We start from the raw sequence: 21,422 nt of genomic DNA on the forward strand, positions 1-21,422 counted from the left end.
CCTAATAAAAAAATGAATGATATATTAAGGATGTATTAAGGAATCTTGGTGTACAAGTCCATAGGTCCCTGAATGTCAGTACAGGTTGAACAGGTGCTGAAAAAAGTATGCTGAATGCTTGCCTTCATCAGCTGGGGCATAGAAAATAGGAATAAGGAAGTCTTGTTATGATGTTATATGATATTGGTTAGGCCGCTGTCAGAATACAGTGTGCATTTCTGGTCACCGTACTGATGGAAGGATGTGATTGCATTGGAGACAGTACAAAGGAGATTCACCAGCATGTTACCTTGGCAGGTATGAGGTGGTATTGGATAGGCTGGATTTGTTTCTCTTTTGTTTACAGCAAAGGAGACTGAAGGGGATCTGATTAAGGTATGTACAATTATGAGAGACATAGAGTACATAATAGTAATCTCCGAGGTGAAAGTGGGTACTGCAGAAGCATAGCTGGTCAGGCAGCATCTGAGGAGCAAGAAAATTGATGTTTCAGGTAAAAGCCCTTCATCAGGAAGGGCTTCTATGATTCCTGATGAAGGCTTTTGCCCAAAACGTAAATATTCCTGCTCCTTGGATGCTGCCTGACCTGCTGTGCTTTTCCAGTACATGTACTATGGCAGATGTGTCAAAGAACAGATGTCATAAATTTTTAAGGTGAGAAGCAAGAGATTTAGAGGAGATCTCAGAGGAGGGAAAGCATGCCCAGAAGGTAGTAGATATATGGAACATTTCCTGCCTGAGAGAATGGTGGAGATAATTACTCTCGCAATATTTACTCTGGATGAGTACTTAAAATGCCAGGGCATGGTAGGCTATGGACCAATTGCAGATAAATGGGATTACTGTAGTTTTACATTTGTTGGTTGCATTGACATGGTGGGCCTTTCTTTGTGCTGAATGACTCTACAATTAAGAAGTAGAACCAGAAATTAAGTAGTAGTCTTTACAAATAATAAGAGATGCCTGCAATACATCATAAGTCCATGTAAATGTGAAACTTCAACACATCCAAGCAAAAAGGTTATGCGTGACTGGGAGCCTGTGAAACTTAGAAGATAAATGCAGAAATGGCAATTTCTCCTTTTGGCCAAATAACTTTAATTAACTTCTTATTACTGTACTGGAAGCTATCCTTTCACAGAAGAACTCGCTATTTTCAGTACTTTAGATTTCCTAAGTTTTATTCAGGCATGGGCAGAATTTATGCATTTCCTTTATTTCCATGATCAGTATGTTTTGACTGGAAGAGATGTGGGCTTACCTATCCTCAGTGTATGGGTTCGAATTAAATAATTGCAATCTCAAACTTCCGAGTTTTAGAATAAAAATTGTTACTTATCCTCAACACTTAACCCAGAGTGAAAATGCAATGTCTCCCACATACATTTCCACATGCCACAAAGCTTTGTTACAAATAAAGGTAGTAAAGTTGTTAGAACTTATGGTTGTTGTCTCGAGGAATTAAGGGCTATGGGGAGAATGCGGGTCAGTGGAGTTGAAATGCCCATCAGCCATGATTGAATGGCGGAGTGGACTCGATGGGCCGAATGGCCTTACTTCCACTCCTAAGTCTTATGGTTTTATGGTTTTAACTTTAAGCTCTGTTTTATGATTGAGACAAACCTTCTTCATTGAATGAAGTGGTTGCTTCTGAATTGAAGCAAGTATCTTGTACAACAAAGCAATTTATAAGGTTTCTTGTAATTGAAATTCTATGAAGGAGTTAGGTGAAGTTGAAGTTGGAACAGGTCAAGGAAGTGTTTCTCTCTGTTGGGATTTCCTAATTTTGAAGTCATGTTGTTCATCACTTTTTACAGGATTCTCAAGCAACTTTGCAATTATATCATGGAGCTGTACATCATAGAGTATAAATATTACAGTGTGAGCAGAATCAGAACATTCTGGAAGGTAGACAGGAGCACTTGAACATAAATACATAAACAAGATAGATTAGTCCTTGCTCAATGTAACTGTAAAATCAGAGCTTGGCATGTCCATGACGACCATGTCAGGCAGTTCTTAGGATGAATACATAATAAATAGTGTTACTTTCCAGACTAAACTTGAAAACAATTCTTGAGTTTGCCTTGTCCTCAAACAGTCTGTCTTGAAACCAAACTCATAAATGTGATAACTAATTATATGATTAATAAATGTGAAGTTAGCGCAATGATTTTCTGGTTGAATTCTGTCCATAAGTAGTTTCTGGTTGATATTAAAAGCTGTCGCATTATGTGAATTTTTACAAATTTTCCAAATAAAATGGCTGTTATTGAAATGTTTATCATATATCCTGTGTTGTTATTTATAAATTTGAGACAGTTAATGTCTTTATTTTTGTGTTTCAAAAACCCATTCAACTTAATGGTAATCTCTTCAGATTGGTTTCAGGGAAGGATATTGTTTTTGATCACTGTGGAATACTGTTAGTAAGTTTGCAGATGACACCAAAATTGGAGGTGTAGTGGACAGCAAAGAGGGTTACCTCAGATTACAACAGGATCTGGACCAGATGGGCCAATGGGCTGAGAAGTGGCAGATAAATGCGAGGTGCTGCATTTTGGGAAAGCAAATCTTAGCAGGACTTATACACTTAATGGTAAGGTCATAGGGAGTGTTGCTGAACAAAGAGACCTTGGAGTGCAGGTTCATGGCTCCTTGAAAGTGGAGTACCAGGTAGATAGGATAGTGAAGAAGGCGTTTGGTATGCTTTCCTTTATTGGTCAGAATATTGAATACAGGAGTTGGGAGGTCATGTTGCGGCTGTACAGGACGTTGGTTAGGCCACTGTTGGAATATTGCGTGTAATTCTGGTCTCCTTCCTATCGGAAAGATGCTGTGAAACTTGAAAGGGCTCAGAAAAGATTTACAAGGATGTTGCCAGGGTTGGAGGTTCTGAGCTACAGGGAGAGGCTGAACAGGCTGGGGCTGTTTTCCCTGAAGTGTCGGAGGCTGAGGGGTGACCTTATAGAGGTTTACAAAATTATGAGGGGTATGGATAGGATAAATAGACAAAGTCTTTTCCCTGGGGTCGGGGAGTCCAGAACTAGAGGGCATAGGTTTAGGGTGAGAGGGGAAAGATATAAAAGAGACCAAAGGGGCAACTTTATCATGCAGAGGGTGGTACGTGTATGGAATGAGCTGCCAGAGGATGTGATGGAGGCTGGTACAATTGCAACATTTAAGAGACATTTGGATGAGTATATGAATAGGAAGGGTTTGGAGGGATATGGGCCGGGTGCTGGCAGGTTGGGTTAGGTTATCTGGTTGGCATGGACGGGTTGGACCAAAGGGTCTGTTTCCATGCTGTACATCTCTATGACTCTATGGCTCTATTTACTCTTGAGGCAGAGGAGTTGTTTTGATCCACAAAAGAGTCCAGTCAAGTTAAGTCACCATGGTCTTACCAGACCAGAGGGCTGCTGTTTCATAAGTGAGAGACAGCTGGTGGTGATTTAACCTGAGGGCCACCACACCCCAGATTAGGGGACATGTTGAGAAGGAGAATCCTTCATGGTAACCTCAATCAGTTCAGAAATTGAACTCCACATAATGCTGGGCATCACAATGCTTCGCAAATCAATCTTGATTATGGTTTTGTGTTTTTTTTAACATATTGAATGTTTGTTTTCATCTTACTTCATGATCAGTATGCCTTTGACAGGCAGACAGAATTAAATGCACGTACATCAACACATCAAGGTGCCTAATCTGATTCTTCATTGCATTAGCAATTATCCTGAAGTTACTAACCTTCACAGTCTCCCTCTAAACTTTTGTCCTCAAAGTCTCATCACAAGACCAATCTTAATCTTTCCTTTATATCATTAGTTCAGTAGTGAACTGAAACTTCAGGTAGTTCACCCTCCCTATCCACTCTCCTTTACCAGTAGTTATGTCTCTTTTCCTAGAACATTAAGGCAATTGGGATTCCAAATGAGCTACATGAAAATTACTTATCCATCTAATGAGAAAATTCATCATAATATCCTTTTTTTTGGCAACTTACCCTAGCTAAGCACAAGCTGCTGGTTGATAATTGTAATTTCCCAACTCTTAGTTGCCCTCATTCCCCACCAGTATCCAGATACTAAAAACCCATCAGCTAACTTCCCATCCTAGGAGTCTTCTGTACTGCATTCTCACAAGTCTTTCAGTTCCCTCTGCACTGTAGTGCCACATGTTTCAAGTGCAAATGTGCTGATGCATAATTAGAAGTACTCCACATAATGCTGGAACTGGGTAACTTTGAAGTTAAGTGATATTGCCATTGATGAGCAAGAACACATTCTTTACAAAACTTTCCAATTCTGCAAATGTCATACAATATTAGTTTCCACTATCTTGCCATAACAATGGACTGGTAAACAAAAAATAATGGGAAGTGATGTCAAGAGAATCTGCAGTTCAGGCTATATCTACTGCATTGTACTGTATACTAGTGTGAATCAGCCCAAATAATCAACTGAAATGTGGATACCACTTTCAGAAGAATCAATCAATCTAACTCCCAGATCATGCACACTCAATTATTAACTCTATTGGCCAACTAGGTAAAAACAATGACTGCAGATGCTGGAAACCAGATTCTGGATTAGTGGTGCTGGAAGAGCACAGCAGTTCAGGCGAGCAGCGAAATCGACGTTTCGGGCAAAAGCCCTTCATCAGGAATACAGCCTGTATTCCTGATGAAGGGCTTTTGCCCGAAACGTTGATTTTACTGCTCCTCGGATGCTGCCTGAACTGCTGTGCTTTTCCAGCACCACTCTAATCTAGTTTCTGGTTTCCAGCATCTGCAGTCATTGTTTTTACCCCGTACTTACAAAACCAACCATCTGTTATGCAGGTACCAATGCATTAACAGTGAACAAGTCAATAAATATAATTTAATATTCTCCCACTCACTCAAGTTCAGATCAAACTCCTCCTATATCCTGCTGTACTTTCATTCTCACGTCCTTTTTCAAAAACTTTCTCTGAAAAGAGGCATATACTTCTGTAAGTTTCTTTCCACTTAAAGGAAAGTGATGTATAATTAGCTTTGTAATGATTTAAAGACAATGGAAATTTTGACCAAAACTACCTGCCCCTACTTATTATAAGAGACAAAAAAAAACTGCAGATGCTGGAATCCAAAATGGACACACAAGAGGCTGGAACAACTCAGTATACTAGGCAGCATCAGTCCTGAAGAAGGTTTATACCTGAAACATTGATTTCTGAAGGATTACACTCAAAACATTGAACTTTCTACTCTCCTGAAGAAGGGCTAGCCCCAAAACGTTGACTTTTTCACCATCCTGAAGAAGAGTTATACCCAGAAGGTTGACTTCTCCAGTCCTGAAGAAGGGTTATAGATGAAGCATTGATTTCTCTATCTCCTGATGCTGCTTGGCTTTCTATGTTCTTCCAGTCTCCTGCTTGTCTACCTACTTATTATAAAGCATGACTGAGATACACAAAAAAACAGAAACAGAATGATAAGACAATGCAAAACTATGCAAATTGAAAAGAATTGTTTAAAATTTATAGCATAGAAATGGGTCATTTAGAAATAGCAGATCAATACTAATTGTTTATACGCCATAGAAATCTTTACCCAGCTTATGTCATCCAATCATTTTGATTATATCCTTTTACTCCTTTCTCTATCATGTATTTAACTAGCTTTTCCTGAAACATAGTTATACTATTCACCTCAACCACTCTGTGTGGAGTGACTTCCATATTCTTACCAATTCATTCTCACTATCGGGGGGTGGGGGGCGGGGTGGCGGGGGGAGAGAGAGAGAGAGAGATAGAGAGAGCCACAGCAAGCCTCCTCCAATTCCAATTCCAATTCCTTTTTCTCTGCTGCTCTGCCAAAGGAGCTGGTTAAAATATTGATCATATGTTGATTTCTAAGTCTGGGCTTATTGTCTTCAGGAATGGACAAGTAGCAGGTGACTCCTTCATCTCCAATATGTGGCACTTATTCATAAAGGTATAAATCAAACAGAAAATATAGATTTGAGTTTCATTGCCTTCTGAAAGTGTTAATTTCAGCCCAGACTGCTTTTGCTTATTTGGCTAATTGCAGCTGTGCCAGCTGAGTAAAGCAAGCCTGATCCAACTTTCTAGCTTTCGGTCTGTAGCCTTATGGGTTATAATGCTTCATATTCAGATTCAAATACTTATTAAATGCAGCAAGGATTTTAGCCTTTGTCACCTCTCAGGCATTCAGTTTGTTATGGACTAGGTCAGACTATTCAAAACATTCTAAAGCAGGCAGCCTAGACATAACTTTGCAATTTGTTTTGGTAAGTGTGCAGTGAACATTACCCAGAGTAAGTTATCTACGTTGACTACTGGGTTTTAAGCGCAGCAGGTCAGGCAGCCTGAAGAAGGGCTTATGCACGAAACGTCGATTCTCCTGCTCCTTGGATGCTGCCTGACCTGCTGTGCTTTTCCAGCAACACATTTTCAGCTCTGATCTCCAGCATCTGCAGTCCTCACTTCCTCCTACTGGGTTTTAAGACAGACAAAAATGTATTCACAAAATTACACAATGAAACTTAAAGAACAGAAGAAAGAACCCCTACAGAAGTCAGTCTATCCAAACTAGACTTAATTATGCTGTTTTGAACATACACAACAGTCCCAATAAGCAAACCCCTGTAAACAAACAAAAATGAAACAAAGGCTTACAGATCGAAGTTAGAAGGGCAGAAGGAGAGAGAGTTTAGCAGCCTGTTTCCACACAGCTCCACTGCTGAACTCCCTAACTAGTTCTGGACTGAACTGCTCAGCTTGAGTGCTGGCCATGCCCCCTTGACTAATAGAGGTTACTTCTAAAAACATGAAAGCTTTGGCCCAAAGTCTCATCTGTTTATGTACAAACAAAAAGGCATTTCATCTCTGTACCAAACCCAGCCATTTTGGAGCCTGGCCTGTTTACAACTCCTCTGATAAAAACCAAGGACACACTATCCTTGAGAACAGGAACAGCTTTTAGAAAAAAAAATCAGCTTTCTAACAAGTTCAAGACCCTGCCCATTATCTTGGTAAAAGTATTTTTTCTTCTGTCCCCTCTAATCCTTCTGTCAATTCATTTAAATTGTTTATTAACTTCTCTGCTAAGGGAAGTAGGTCCACCCAATACACTCTATCTATGCCCCACATAATTTTATTCACCTCCAATGAAACCTCCTATTTGCATCCTCTGGTCTAAAGCTAACAATTTCAATCTATGCATTCACTCTCATAATATTACAATTGCCTGTTTCTGATGAAAACCTTGTAAGTCTCCTCTATATCACAAGTGTTATTACAAGCTTCCTATAATAACACTTGTGACTGTGGGAAAACTAATGTTCTATACAGATTTAGTATAACCTCCTTGCTCTTCTATCCTGTGCTATAGCGAATGAAGGAAAGTGTTCCATATGCCTTCTGATTATCTCATCCAATTGCCCAGCTACTTTCAGGGATCTGTGGTTAGACATACCAAGGTTCCTCGAAACTTCAGTACTTGCCAGGTCCTACCACTTAGTGTAATCCCTTACCTTGTAAGTTCTCCTAAGTGTGTCACCTTACATTTATTGGTTATAATTCTGTTTGCCACTGCTGCACCCACTGGTCGATATCCTCATGCAGATTATGGCTCTCTTCCTCACTATTTACTATCCCATCAACTATTGTTTAATTTACAATCTGTTTGATTATATATCCTACATTTAAGTCAAATTATAAAAGTACACCACAAACAACAAAGGCACCAGCTCTGAGTCTTGAGCAACCCCCCTGGAAATAGACTTCTAGTCACTGAAACATCCCTCTGACATCACTCCCTGCTTTTCTGCTTCTCAATTTTGGCTCCAATGTGTCACTTTCCCACCGATATTGCATTCATGAACAGTCTGCCATGAAGGATCTTAATGAAAGCTGTGCCAAAATCCATGTAGACTGTATCAAATGCATTATCAGTCTCAACACTACTGGTTATCTCCTTATAAAAATACATTTGTGTTGAAGATGTGTCTCCAAGTTTGAATATATTGTGTCCTTCAGAATTCTTTCGGATAACTCCGAATATCTTCCTACCACCAAGATTAGTCTGACTGGCCGACAATTTCCTGGTCTGTTCCTGACTCCTGTTTTTTAATTATAAATGAGACCTCTAGCATCCTCATCAGCCTGGGATACAGCTCTTTCAAACCTATGGATTTATCTAAGTCCAGGTCTGTTAAAGTAGCTTGTAATTTCTCACTATCTTAACTTCTTCTAATACATCTCTGTTCTCCTCTCTGATGTTTGTCTGTACCTTTTCCATTATGAATCTGAATGCAAATTTTTCATTCGTCCACATTTGTCCACAAAATAACCTTTGTGTTTTCCTTTCTCCCACCAACATGTTCATATGCACTTCCTTTGCTTTCCTAATTTTCCTTTTAGACTCCATGCCAATCCACCACACTTGCCGGGAAGGTCATAGAGTCAGAATCACAGTGAAGTACAGCATGGAAGTGGACACTTCGGCCCAACTTGTCCATGCTGACCAGATATCCAACCTAATCGAGTCCCATTTGCCAGCACTTTGCCCATATCCCTCTAAACCCTTCCTATTCATATACCCATTCAGATGCCTTTTAAATACTGCAATTGTACTAACTTCTGATGCTCCAGAAAAAAACAGCCTATTCAGCCTCTCCCTATAGCTCAAATCCTCCAACACTGGCAATATCCTTGTAAATCTTTTCTGAATCCTTTCAAGCTTCACAGCATCCTTTCAATAGGAAGGAGACCAGAATTGCATGCAACATTTCAAAAATGGCCTAACCAATGTCCCGTACAGCTGCAACAGGACCTCCCAACTCCATCTTCAATGCTCTGAACAATACAGGAAAGCCTTCTTCACTATCCTATATTCCTGTGACTCAACTTTCACGGAACTATGAACCTGCACTCCAAGGTCTCTTTGTTCAGCAGCCAAGTCCCCAAGACCTTACCATTAACTGTATAAGTCCTGTTCAAATTTGCTTTTCCAAAATGCACCAGCTCACATTTATCCAAATTAAACTCCATGTGCCACTCTCCATCTGATCAAGATTCTGTTGTACTCTGAGGGAACCTTCTTCGCTGTCCACTACACTTCCAATTTTGGTGTCATTTGCAAACTTACTAACTATACCTCCTATGTCACATCCAAATCATTTATATAAATGATGAAAAGTTGTGAACCTATCACTGATCCTTGTGGCACTGCACTGGTCACAGGCCTCCAGTCTGAAAAGCAGCCCGTCACCTTTGAGCCACTTCTGTATCCAAATGGCTAGTTCTCCCTGTATTCCATGAGATCTAAACTTGCTAACCCTTCTCCCATGGAGAACCTTGTTGAATGCCTTACTGGAGTCTATATAGATCATGTCCACCGCTCTGTTGTCATCAATCCACTTTGTTACTACTTCATAAAACTCTATCAAGTTTGTGAGACATGATTTCCCATGCTGACCACCAACCCTAATCAGTAATCAGTCCTTGCCTTTCCCAATACATGTAAATCCTGTCCCTCAAGATTATCTCCAACAACTTGCCCAACACCAATGTCAGGCTGACCGGTCTATAGTTCCCTGACATTTCCTTACCAACTTTCTTAAATACTGGTAGCACATTAGCCAACTTCCAGCTTTCCAGCACCTCACCTGTGACTATTGATGATACAAATAGCTCAGCAAAGGGCACAGCAGTCACTTTTCTAGCTTCCCACAGAGTTCTAGGGTACAGTTGATCAGGTCCTGGTAATTTATCCACTTTTAATTGTTTCAAGACATTCAGCATCACCTCCTCCTCTGTAATATGGACATTTTTCAAAATGTCACCATCTATTTCCCCACGTTTTGTATCTTCCATGTCCTTCTCCACTGATGCAAAATACTTGTTTAGTATCACTCCTATCTTCTGTGGCTTTATGCATAGGCTGCCTTGCTGATCTTTGAAGTGCCCTATTCTCTCCCTAGTTACCCTTTTGTCCTTAATATATTTTTAAAAACCTTTTAGATTCTCCTTAACACTATTTGCCAAAGCTATCTCATGTCCTTTTTTTTTGTTGTCCTGATTTCCCTCTGAAGTATACTTCTACTGCCTTTATACTCTTCTAAGGATTCACTCGATCTACCCTGTCTATACCTGAGATATGCTTCCATCTTTTTCTTAACCAAAATCTCAATTTCTCTAGTCATTCCCTACACTTATCAGCCTTTTACCTTCACCCGAACAGGAACACACAGTCTCTGCACTCTCATTATCTCATTTTTGAAGGCTTCCTATTTTCAAGCTGTCCCTTCACCTGCAATCATCTGCACCCAATCAGCTTTTAAAAGTTTTTGCCTAATACCATAAAAATTAGCCTTCCTCCACCTTTTAGATCCTGTCTATCCTTTCCATCATTATTTTAAAACTCATAGAGTTATGGTCACTGGACCCAAAGGTGCTCTGTAATGAATTTGCAGAGTTTGCTAACATACTGGAAAGCTCACAGGTTCCTGCCTCCTTCAAAGCTCTTGGGTCATACAGGGATGGCTGTTGGGAGACATCAGCTATCTCCTCATGATATGGCTTATGACACCATTATGAATGTCTCAGACTAAGACAGAATTAATGTACAATATTTTTCATGTTTCGTCACGGTCAGTAATGGAAAGACTTTCATATCTGATAGCTCCAGTGGAGCCTTGCAGTACAGCTCAAAAAGGGTGTCCTGCATTATTGTGACATGTCTGCCATTCTCACTTGGGGTTGGCAAAAGGGTGATATCCTGGATGCAGACACAATGTGAGTTCACAGCAATCGCTTGAGGATGGACATGGGACTCAGCTTTAAAACATTAATCAGGGGAACATTCAATGAAGTGTGATAGAACAATGCATTGTAGAGCTTGAGGGGGCAGAGCGTACTGGATTGGAACCTGCTTCCCGTTTGAATAAACTGAGTTTGAACTTTTGTTGATAATCTACCAAGCAACATTTGCTTAGTGTAAAGAACATATGGACCTTGTTATTGTTGCAGTTGTTTACCTTCTGTGTCGCAGAATGAATTTTTCGTTAAATGTACCTTACATGAACATTCGCGAAAAAGCACCAGTCAGTGAAGCAATGGAATAACATTGCATAAGGCTAAAATTAGGTTGCTCTTCATCTAGTGTTAGGATAACATATCAGAGTGTTGTGCAATGTTCTTGTTCATAATAGCCAGCAGGTTGAGAGCAGTCCTGAGGAATATTCTTTTGACAACTCAATCGTCAGTAAAACCTTCGATGTTTTGGAGTGCATGGAGATTGCTAAGTTGCCTGAAATAGTGGATTATCCTCAGATGATCATAAGGTTTTGAAAAAGCCAAGAGAGGAGGTTGCCAGGCCCTTGAGCAAGACCTTTGCATCATTAGCCAGAGGACTGGCAAGTAGCTAATCTTGTTCCTCTGTGAAAAAATGGAAATAGGGGTATTCAAGGAAACTATAGACCAATAAGTCACACGCAGAGGTTGAGAAGCTATTGCAGAGAATTCTTAGGAATAAGATTTATGCACAATTGGAAAGGCATGGCTTAATTAGGGATAGTCCGCATGGCTTTGTGCAGGGCAGGTCATGTCTTACTAACTTGATTGATTTTTTCAAGGAGGTGACAAACGTGATTAATGAGAGTTGAGCAGCGAATGTTGTCTACATGCATACTAATAAGGCTTTTGACAAGGTCCCTCATGGTATGCTCATCCAGAAGATTAAGATGTATAGGATCCAAGGTGACTTGGCCATGTGGATTCAGAATTGACTCGGCCATAGAAGGCAGAGTATAGTGGTGGAAGGGTATTTTTCAGACTGGAAGTCTGTGTCTCATGGTGTTCTGCAAGGATCCATACTGGGATCTCTGATGTTTGTGATATATGTAAATAACTTGGATGAAAATGTAGGTGGATGATTTTTTAAGTTTGCAGATGATACAAAGATCAGTGGGGTTGTTGATTTGGTAGAAGGTTATCAAAGGATGCAGTAGGATATAGATCAGTTGCAGATATGGGTAGAGAAGTATCAGATAGAGTTTAACCTGGGTAATTATGAGGTGCTGCATTTTGGGAGACAAAATGTTAAAGAGAAGTATACAGTTAAAGGTAGGATCCTGAACAGCACTGATGTAGAGATGGACCTTGGGGTCAAATCCATAGCTCCCTGATAATGACCACACAAGTAGATAGAGTGGTAAAGATGCTTGCCTTTTTTAGTTGGGGAGTTGAGTACAAAAATCAGGATGTCACATTGCAGCTTTATAAGACTTTGTTTAGGCTACACATAGAATATTAGGTTTCATTCAGATTGCCAAATTACAGGAAGGTTGTGGGGGTTTTGGAGGGTGCAGAAAAGTTTTACGAGGATGATGTCTGAATTAGAGGATATGAGCTATAAGGAGAAGCTAGAAAAACTCAGGTTGTTTTCTCGGGTGAGACGAATGTCGAGGGGAGACTTGGTAGAAATGTATAAAATTAAGAGATGCATAGTTAGGGTTGACAGTCAAGATCTTTTCCCCAGAGTTGAAATATCTACTATCAGGGGCATGCATTTAAGGTGAGATGGAAAAATGTTCAAAGGAGATGTGCGGGCCAAGTTTGTTTTTTACACAGTGTGGTAGGAGTCTGGAATGAGCTGCCAGGGATGGTGGTGAAGATAAATATGATAGTGATGTTTAAGGAGCTTTTAGATAAGCACATGCATATGCAATGAATGGAGGGATATCGACCAAGGGCAAGCAGAAGGGATTAAGTTAATTTAATTTGGCGTCATGTTTGGCACAGCATTTTGGGCTAAAGGGTGTGTTCCATGCTGTTGCCATGCCCTCTGTTCTATGTTTTAGGACACCATTGAACCTGTTAGAGATAATACTTAGAGCATTTGTCTGCTAGCAAAAATGTTACAATGGAGAGAGTGGACACATGAGCTGCCCATTCATATTCATTCAGGCCACTCCTTGAAATGCTGATATAGAGAGTCAGGCTTTCCCTGCAGCGATGTGTTGAATCTTATTGGTTCGCTACCCCTCAGTCCTAGACTAGACGTAAGTGTGCAGTGATGAGTGCAGAACTGGCCCTAGCACTTTCTTTCAACATAGTGTTTCGCATTTTATTCACTGTAATGCCTTGGCTTCATCGTTCAAGAATCCCTGATTATCTGCAGTCGAGATGTTGTTTTTTTTTGTGAGAGATGAGCAATGCTTGGCTATTATAACTGCTTTTATCATTGGGATGTCAGAAAATGCGTTAAGATCTGACAGCAAAAAAATTATTAAAGTGTGCATTTCAGCTGTACAAATAAACACACATACTTACAAAATTTACAATCACCTGATGAAGGAGCGTCGCTCTGAAAGCTAGTGCTTCCAATTAAACCTGTTGGACTATTACCTGGTGTTGTGTGATTTTTGACTTTGTACAAAATTTAAAGGTGATTTCCAATCATGTTTCACCTGTGCCATCCATGTGCCTTCAGTATGGTTTCCCCTTCCTTTTTCTCCCACTACCACCATGTATACCCAACTTCAGCAGCTGGTGGGGAGAAAGCCCTTGGTTGAATTCAAAGATTGAGGCAGTCATCACTGTTGACTTTGAAACTAAAAGGCACAGTTGCGCTGATAGTCTGCCATTTAGATACAGGCTCACCTTTCTCAGTCTGAACTGCTGCAGACTTTAAATTCACAAGCAAAGGAGAGACGCAGAGGCCAAGCACCTCTTGAATATCCTGTGAAGAAGCCTTTGAGATCTTGTATGTTGCTTCTTCTCACTGTGCATTTTTACTGGTACCACCCTATCTTCCTGAGAGGAAGGAACACCTGGAGTGAAGTCTTTCATCCCCGTCTTGCCTTAACACTGATATTGAGCACCAATGGCTGGAGCAGTGAAGTGCTGATCTGTGCTCATATCTGACAGACACCAAGTATTTTTGACCTGTTTGTCCAAGGCAGTCACCAGTTCATGCAGGATGATCACCAGGCATGTGCATTCTTGAGGCAGCCTGGTACTAAAAATGTTGTTAGACTTCTCACTCTTTGATCCTGCTTACTGGTTGCTCTAACAAACTTAGTGGTTGGAAACAGCTCTACTTCTGCTCAGCCTTCAGCAGAAACCTGGTATCCAGTAGGGCTGACTGCCAGAGACCTGGTGCATATTTTTACTTGACTGGCTGCAGAAACCTGCGCAGAGTTATAATGAGTTAGCACTGGCAGCAATAGGAGTGCAGTGCAGTATAGCACAATTCAATTTATTAGGTTAATTGCTGATTCTATGCACTGGCCTTATGAATAGAGGAGCAAAATAAAGATGAAGCACTTACTTTTGCAGACCATAGTAGATCATTAACTTTTCTGTATATCTATGCGTCCCTTTTTACCAGGGACATTGCACTGTCACAGTCTACAGCTTCTCCAATCTGTGTGCAGGCTGGCTATATCAGGTGGTATGACTTCCTGTGGCCGTCCACTGGGAAAAAGGACTTCTGTCCTCTCCTCATGCATCAAAACTTCCAGTTCCTTGACTGCAAAGTAGGGACCTTACTAACCTTTCTTCTATGTCATGTTCTGGGTGATAGCAATCAGAACACCACAGTGTGAGAGAGTGTTGCTAGCTTGCAGCATGTGAAGTGAAGCTGGTCTTTAAATATGACACCAGAGGCATGAATACCTGAAAGTCTCACTGGCAGTGAGCAATTCCATCTATCAAGTCTTGCAATTCCCTGAGAAAAGTGCCTAAGAACCCAACTGTATAATTATTGTTGAGACCATCAGAAGATTGCTCAAGAAAAGTCCATTTTAGGGCTTGGGGAAATCAGGCATGATAGATATCACTCACCAAAACATTTTTTAAACTGCGAATGGGAACAGACTTTATGGGCAGAAACTTTCAGGGGGATAACTGATGCAGGCTAGGATGAGAAATGTGGGATAATCATGTGAGAATTCAGACATCGGAAGCAACCCTTTAATCTGTTTCATCTCAGATTATTAATATCCAGATGTTAAAATAATAAAAGTTATGTGATATTGCAGGTATTGGTAAAATGCAGTCTCAATTTAGATTTGAAGTTGAAACAAGAGAGAAATTTAAATCCAAGAATGCTCTTTATCTACAAGTTAACAAGAATATTTACAACTGCTTCTAATAATAATGATTTATTTTTCATAATTTGTTAAAAGATAACAGATGCATTGTTCAAACATTACATTTGCTGTAAAATGCATGAGATTTATTGAGACCCTGTATTGTGATGAAACGGCAAGCATCAGGCTGGGATAATCATAAATGTTTCGAATGGATAGAGGCGTATGACAAGTTGCCACCAAAATGATTCAATCTGTACAGAGAACAAAAATTCAGAATTAGACACAGTTTGAGGGGTACCCAATCGAAGGCAAGAACATGAAAAACATGTGGTACGCTCACAATGCAGCTTTGACTTCAGAATCTGAAGAGGCCTTACAATATTGTAGATCAAATAAAATCTACAAGTTTAGGATGTGAATCATGTATCAACACCAAAAAGAAAATAATAATTGGTAGTTGGAAAAAATATATTGGAAGACACCAGAGTGACATTTGATGTTGATAATATTTAGAACAAAGGATCTCAGTATACAATACATTCGATGTTGAAGACTGAAGAAGGGTAGTGATAGTCAAACGTGATTTGGTGAAGGTGAAAGTCATATTAATTAGAAGAAAACTCAAGCTTATAGCAAAGTAAAAACTGAGATCTACATTTTTTACTCGTTTCCAAGACAAGACATAGAAGAAAGTTGGATGTTCTAATTTGCCTTTAGATTTAGGAGCAGGTGTAGTGAAGGTTAATGGGATTTGGACCAGCTAATTCCATCAACAAAGAGAAAGTGAGGACTGCAGATGCTGGAGATCAGAGCTGAAAATGTGTTGCTGGAAAAGCGCAGCAGGTCAGGCAGCATCCAAGAAACAGGAGAATCGACGTTTCGGGCATGAGCCCTTCTTCAGGAATGAGGAAAGTGTGTCCAGCAGGCTAAGATAAAAGGTAGGGAGGAGGGACTTGGGGGAGGGGCATTGGGAAGGAGGTCAAGGTGAGGGTGATAGGCTGGAGGGGGTGGGGGCGGAGAGGTCAGGAAGAAGAAATATGTTAGGAAGGCCGTGCTCAGTTCGAGGGATTTGACTGAGACAAGGTGGGGGGAGGGGAAATGAGGAAACTGGAGAAATTGGAGTTCATCCCTTGTGGTTGGAGGGTTCCCAGGCGGAAGATGAGGCGCTCTTCCTCCAACCGTCGTGTTGCCATGGTCTGGCGATGGAGGAGTCCAAGGACCTGCATGTCCTTGGTGGAGTGGGAGGGGGAGTTGAAGTGTTGAGCCACGGGGTGGTTGGGTTGGTTGGTCTGGGTGTCCCAGAGGTGTTCTCTGAAACGTTCCACAAGTAGGCTGCCTGTCTCTCCAATATAGAGGAGGCCACATCGGGTGCAGCGGATGCAATAGATAATGTGTATGGAGGTGCAAGTGAATTTGTGGTGGATATGAAAGTGTCCCTTGGGGCCTTGGAGGGAGTTAAGGGGGGACGTGTGGGCGCAAGTTTTGCATTTCTTGCGGTTGCAGGGGAAGGTGCCGGGAGTGGAGGTTGGGTTGGTGGGAGGTGTGGACCTGACAAGGGAGTCACGGAGGGAGTGGTCTTTTCGGAACGATGATAGGGGAGGGGAGGGAAATATGTCCCTGGTGGTGGGGTCTGTTTGGAGGTGGCGGAAATGACGGCGGATGATACGTTGGACATGGAGGTTGGTGGGGTGGTAGGTGAGACCAGTGAGGTACTGTCATGGTGGCAGTTGGAGGGGTGGGGCTCAAGGGTGGAGTAGCGGGAAGTGGAAGAGATACGGTGGAGGGCATCGTCGACCACGTCTGGGGGGAAATTGCGGTCCTTGAAGAAGGAGCCATCTGGGTGGTACGGTTTTGGAACTGGTCCTTTTGGGAGCAGATGCGGCGGAGACGAAGGAACTGGGAATATGGGATGGCATTTTTACAGGGGGCAGGGTGGGAGGAGGTGTAGTCTAGGAAGCTGTGGGAGTCGGTTGGTTTATAATAAATGTCCGTGTCGATTCGGTCACCCGAGTTGGAAATGGAAAGGTCTAGGAAGGGGAGGGAGGAGTCTGAGACGGTCCAGGTGAATTTGAGGTCGGGGGTGGAAAATGTTGGTAAAGTGGATGAACTGTGGGAGCACGAGGCAGCGCCGATATAGTCATCGATGTAGCGCAGGAAAAGGTGGGGGCTGGGGCCAGTGTAACTGCGGAAGATGGACTGTTCCACATATCCTATGAAGAGGCAGGCATAGCTGGGGTCCATGCAGGTGCCCATGGCTACTCCTTTGGTTTGGAGGAAGTGGGAGGATTGGAAAGAGAAGTTTTTCAGGGTGAGGACCAGTTCAGTCAGTCGAAGGAGGGTGTCGGTGGAAGGGTACTGGTTGGTACGGTGGGAAAGGAAGAAGCGGAGGGCTTTAAGTCCTTTGTGATGGGGGATGGAGGTGTACAGGGACGGGATGTCCATGGTGAAGATAAGGCGTTGGGGACCGGGGAAGCGAAAATCATGGAGGAGGTGGAGGGCGTGGGTGGTGTCCCGAACGTAGGTCCAGGACAGAACCCCACTGGTCCTCATCTACCAGCCCACCAACCTCCATGTCCAACGTAACGTCCGCCGTCATTTCCGTCACCTCCAAAACAGACCCCACCACCAGGGACATATTTCCCTCCCCTCCCCTATCAGTGTTCCGAAAAGACCACTCCCTCCGTGACTCCCTTGTCAGGTCCACACCCCCCACCAACCCAACCTCCACTCCCGGCACCTTCCCCTGCAACCGCAAGAAATGCAAAACTTGCGCCCACACGTCCCCCCTTAACTCCCTCCAAGGCTCCAAGGGACACTTCCATATCCGCCACAAATTCACCTGCACCTCCACACACATTATCTATTGCATTCGCTGCACCCGATGTGGCCTCCTCTATACTGGGGAGACAGACCGCCTACTTGCGGAACGTTTCAGAGAACACCTCTGGGACACCCGGACCAATCAACCCAGCCACCCCGTAGCCTAACACTTCAACTCCCCCTCCCACTCCAACAAGGACATGCAGGTCCATGGACTCCTCCATCACCAGACCATGGCAACACGACCGTTGGAGGAAGACTGCCTCATCTTCCACCTGGGAACCCTCCAACCACAAGGGATGAACTCCGATTTCTCCAGTTTCCTCATTTCCCCTCCCCCACTTTGTCTCAGTCAAATCCCTCGAACTCAGCACCGCCTTCCTAACCTGCAATCTTCTTCCTAACCTCTCCGCCCCCACCCCACTCCAGCCTATCACCCTCACCTTGACCTCCTTCCACCTATCGCATTCCCAACGCCCCTCCCCCAAGTCCCTCCTCCCTACCTTTTATCTTTGCCTGCTGGACACACTTTCCTCATTCCTGAAGAAGGGCTGATGCCTGAAACGTCAATTCTCCTGTTCCTTGGATGCTGCCTGACCTGCTGCGCTTTTCCAGCAACACATTTTCAGCTCTAATTCCATCAACAGTTTGGATTCAACCAGTTGCAGCGGTACTCTGTATGAAAGACCTGCTTCGATGATAGAAGTCTTTCTTTTATGATTTTCTTTTTTCATTCATTCATTCACTGGATACGGGCATCATTGGTTAGGCCAGCATTTATTGCCTAACCCTAACTTCCCAGAGGGCAGTTGAGTCAACCATATTGGTGTGCGTCTGAGGTCACATGTCGGCCAGATCAGCAAAAGATGACAGATTTCTTTCCCTGAAGAACTTTAGTGAACTAGATCTATTTTTTCCTAAAAATTGGTACCAATTTCACAGTCATTAATTAGACTCTTAATTCCAGAGTTTTAATTAAATCTAAATTCAAGCATATGTCTCAGTGGAATTTAAATCTAGATACCCAGATCATTAATGGGATCTTTGGATTAATAGTCTAGTGATAATACCACTAAGTCATTGCCTTCCCTAGCAATGACAATTAATAAACTCAATTTTACCAGATAATTGCTATGTCTACTTTGTTGTGTTTCATGGCATGAAGGCTCAATGGTTAGCATTGCTCCCTCACAGCACCAGGTTTGATTCCAGTGTCAAGTGACCATCTGCGTGGAATTTGCACATTCTCCCAGTGTCTGCGTGGGTTTCCTCCAGTTGCTCTGGTTTTCTACTTCAGTCGAAAGATGTGCAGGTTAGTTGGAATGGTCATGCTAAATTGCCCTTAGTGTCCATGGATGTGCAGACTAAGTGGATGAGTCATAGGAAATGCAGGGTTACAGAGATAGGGTAGGGGGGTGGGTCTTGGTCTGGGTTGAGTGCTCTTCAGAGCGACAGTGTGGATTCAATGAACCAAATGGCCTGCTTCTACACTATAGGGATTCTATGGAGGGTTTTTGCTCTATGAGTCCCAGTAAGATTTCTCAAACTACTCCCTGAATATCAGCTCTGCACCATCTCCGTAGCACTTTACTTCTCTACTTTCCCTCTTGCTGGGAAATGAAAGTCCTTACCATTGCTGGATCACCCAAGCGCTGCCCAGCCAGAAGTTGCTCTTCACCATGTATGGCTCCAATAGTGGCTGCACAGCTGGCACTTCATTAAAAGTACAAGTTCACAAATAATTGCTGCTTAAACTACCACAGAGTACATGTTCCTTCACATTATCCCTGTCTTAGAAGCCTGCCTGAAGGAGTGCCTTTTGTAGCCTGGCATATTGTCAGTGTTCAATGTGGAACTAGCACACATTGGAAAGTGTTCAAATAGTTGAACAACTATTCCATCAAATGGTGTAGTTCTGTGACAATGTCTGGGGACATCTTCGACTTGTGAGAAAACTGTGTGCAGCTCGCTGACTTAACATGATTGCAGAGCCATTGCAACCAGCACTGACTGTGACCTGTATCCAAACTATAGTGAACATACCCACTGACCAGAGTGCCACCAGGTGACTGACTGTACACAAAGCTTGACCTACTGTGCTGCCCCTTGACCTGACTGAAGACTACTCCCTGGACACTTTGAGACATGGCCATTTGTTGAAACAAATGTGTTTGCTGCATAAGCTGCTGGCATGTGCTTTAGAGGTGACATCAATACAACATGGTGATGTATAGGAACATGTACACTCCCTTGACTGATCATTGCTAACAACAATGACTAGCTCCCTGACTTTGTGTTTGCACTAAGACACTAATAAATAAAGAAGGACCATGAACTTTTATGCCCTAGCTGAGAGAGCAAAGCAGAAAATGACAAGGCAGGGCAGAGATGCTGCAAGCATGGAAGTAAGCTTAAAGTAAGTGAATGTCAAGAAGTCCTAAGATGCACCTTGGTTCAATCCAAGAGTTGGGTGTCTGCCCCCTTCATGCAAAGTGTCCTGATTGCTGCATTTCAGTGACAGGCACTGGCGCATGCCAAAGTGCAACAATAAGGTGCAGAACTGTATTGTAAATAAGTCGGTGATTGACTATGAAAGTGCTGTGAGAATAGCATGTGTCAAAGTCAATAGCTGTGGCTAGGATATGAGGACATATGGCTCCTCACTGTATAGCGTACCCTAAGATATTGATGATTGCTGTCTATGATGAAGGCATGGAGGAGAAAGTGGACAGGTAGAGTCAGCAGGCAACTGCACGGACTTTCATGTCAGGAATTAGCACCATCTAGTTTCTAGGAAAAAGTGAGGACTGGCTATGTTCACTCTCCAAATATCTAGCGACCAGAAGATACCAGCAATTCTGTTATATATTTTAACACTTTTTATGGTTGCAATGATTGTTATAGATTTTGTAGTTAATTCATTGATCTACTGCAGATTTATAATTTATCTATATATTTTGAATGATTACAAAATTAACACAAATTGTCAGGGATTGCAATATAAATAGTTGGTAAAAATGTTCATGTCACAGTGAATGCTGTATGACAAATTCCAGATATCTAAGCTATTAAGACAGGATGAAATCTCAATGTAGTCTTACCAAATAATCATAAATGCAAAAATAGACTGTTAGTTGAACAAAGGTCATTGAACTATAATTATGAATGTTCTGCAAGATATATAATTAATGCTCTTCAAAAACAAATTTAAGTGTCTGCTCCATCATTCACTAACTCAATTTCCAGTTCACTAAATCAATTCAGCTGCATAGCATACTACATAAAGCCCTCACATTTCAAAACAAGAAATGACATTGGCACTGGACTTCAGTGCTCATTAAACTAGACCTCTATAAAGGACATTCACTTCACCCTTTTATTTTTCTTTAAGTACTAAATCACTTTCGGATAAGAAACACAACAAATCATTTGTCTTTATAGAGAAGCAATTCCTGTTGGTGCTGGGCAAGATCTTTTGTCCAATTTTCC

This window comes from Chiloscyllium punctatum, chromosome 20, assembly GCF_047496795.1.
Source record: "Chiloscyllium punctatum isolate Juve2018m chromosome 20, sChiPun1.3, whole genome shotgun sequence".
NCBI classification, from domain to species: domain Eukaryota; kingdom Metazoa; phylum Chordata; class Chondrichthyes; order Orectolobiformes; family Hemiscylliidae; genus Chiloscyllium; species Chiloscyllium punctatum.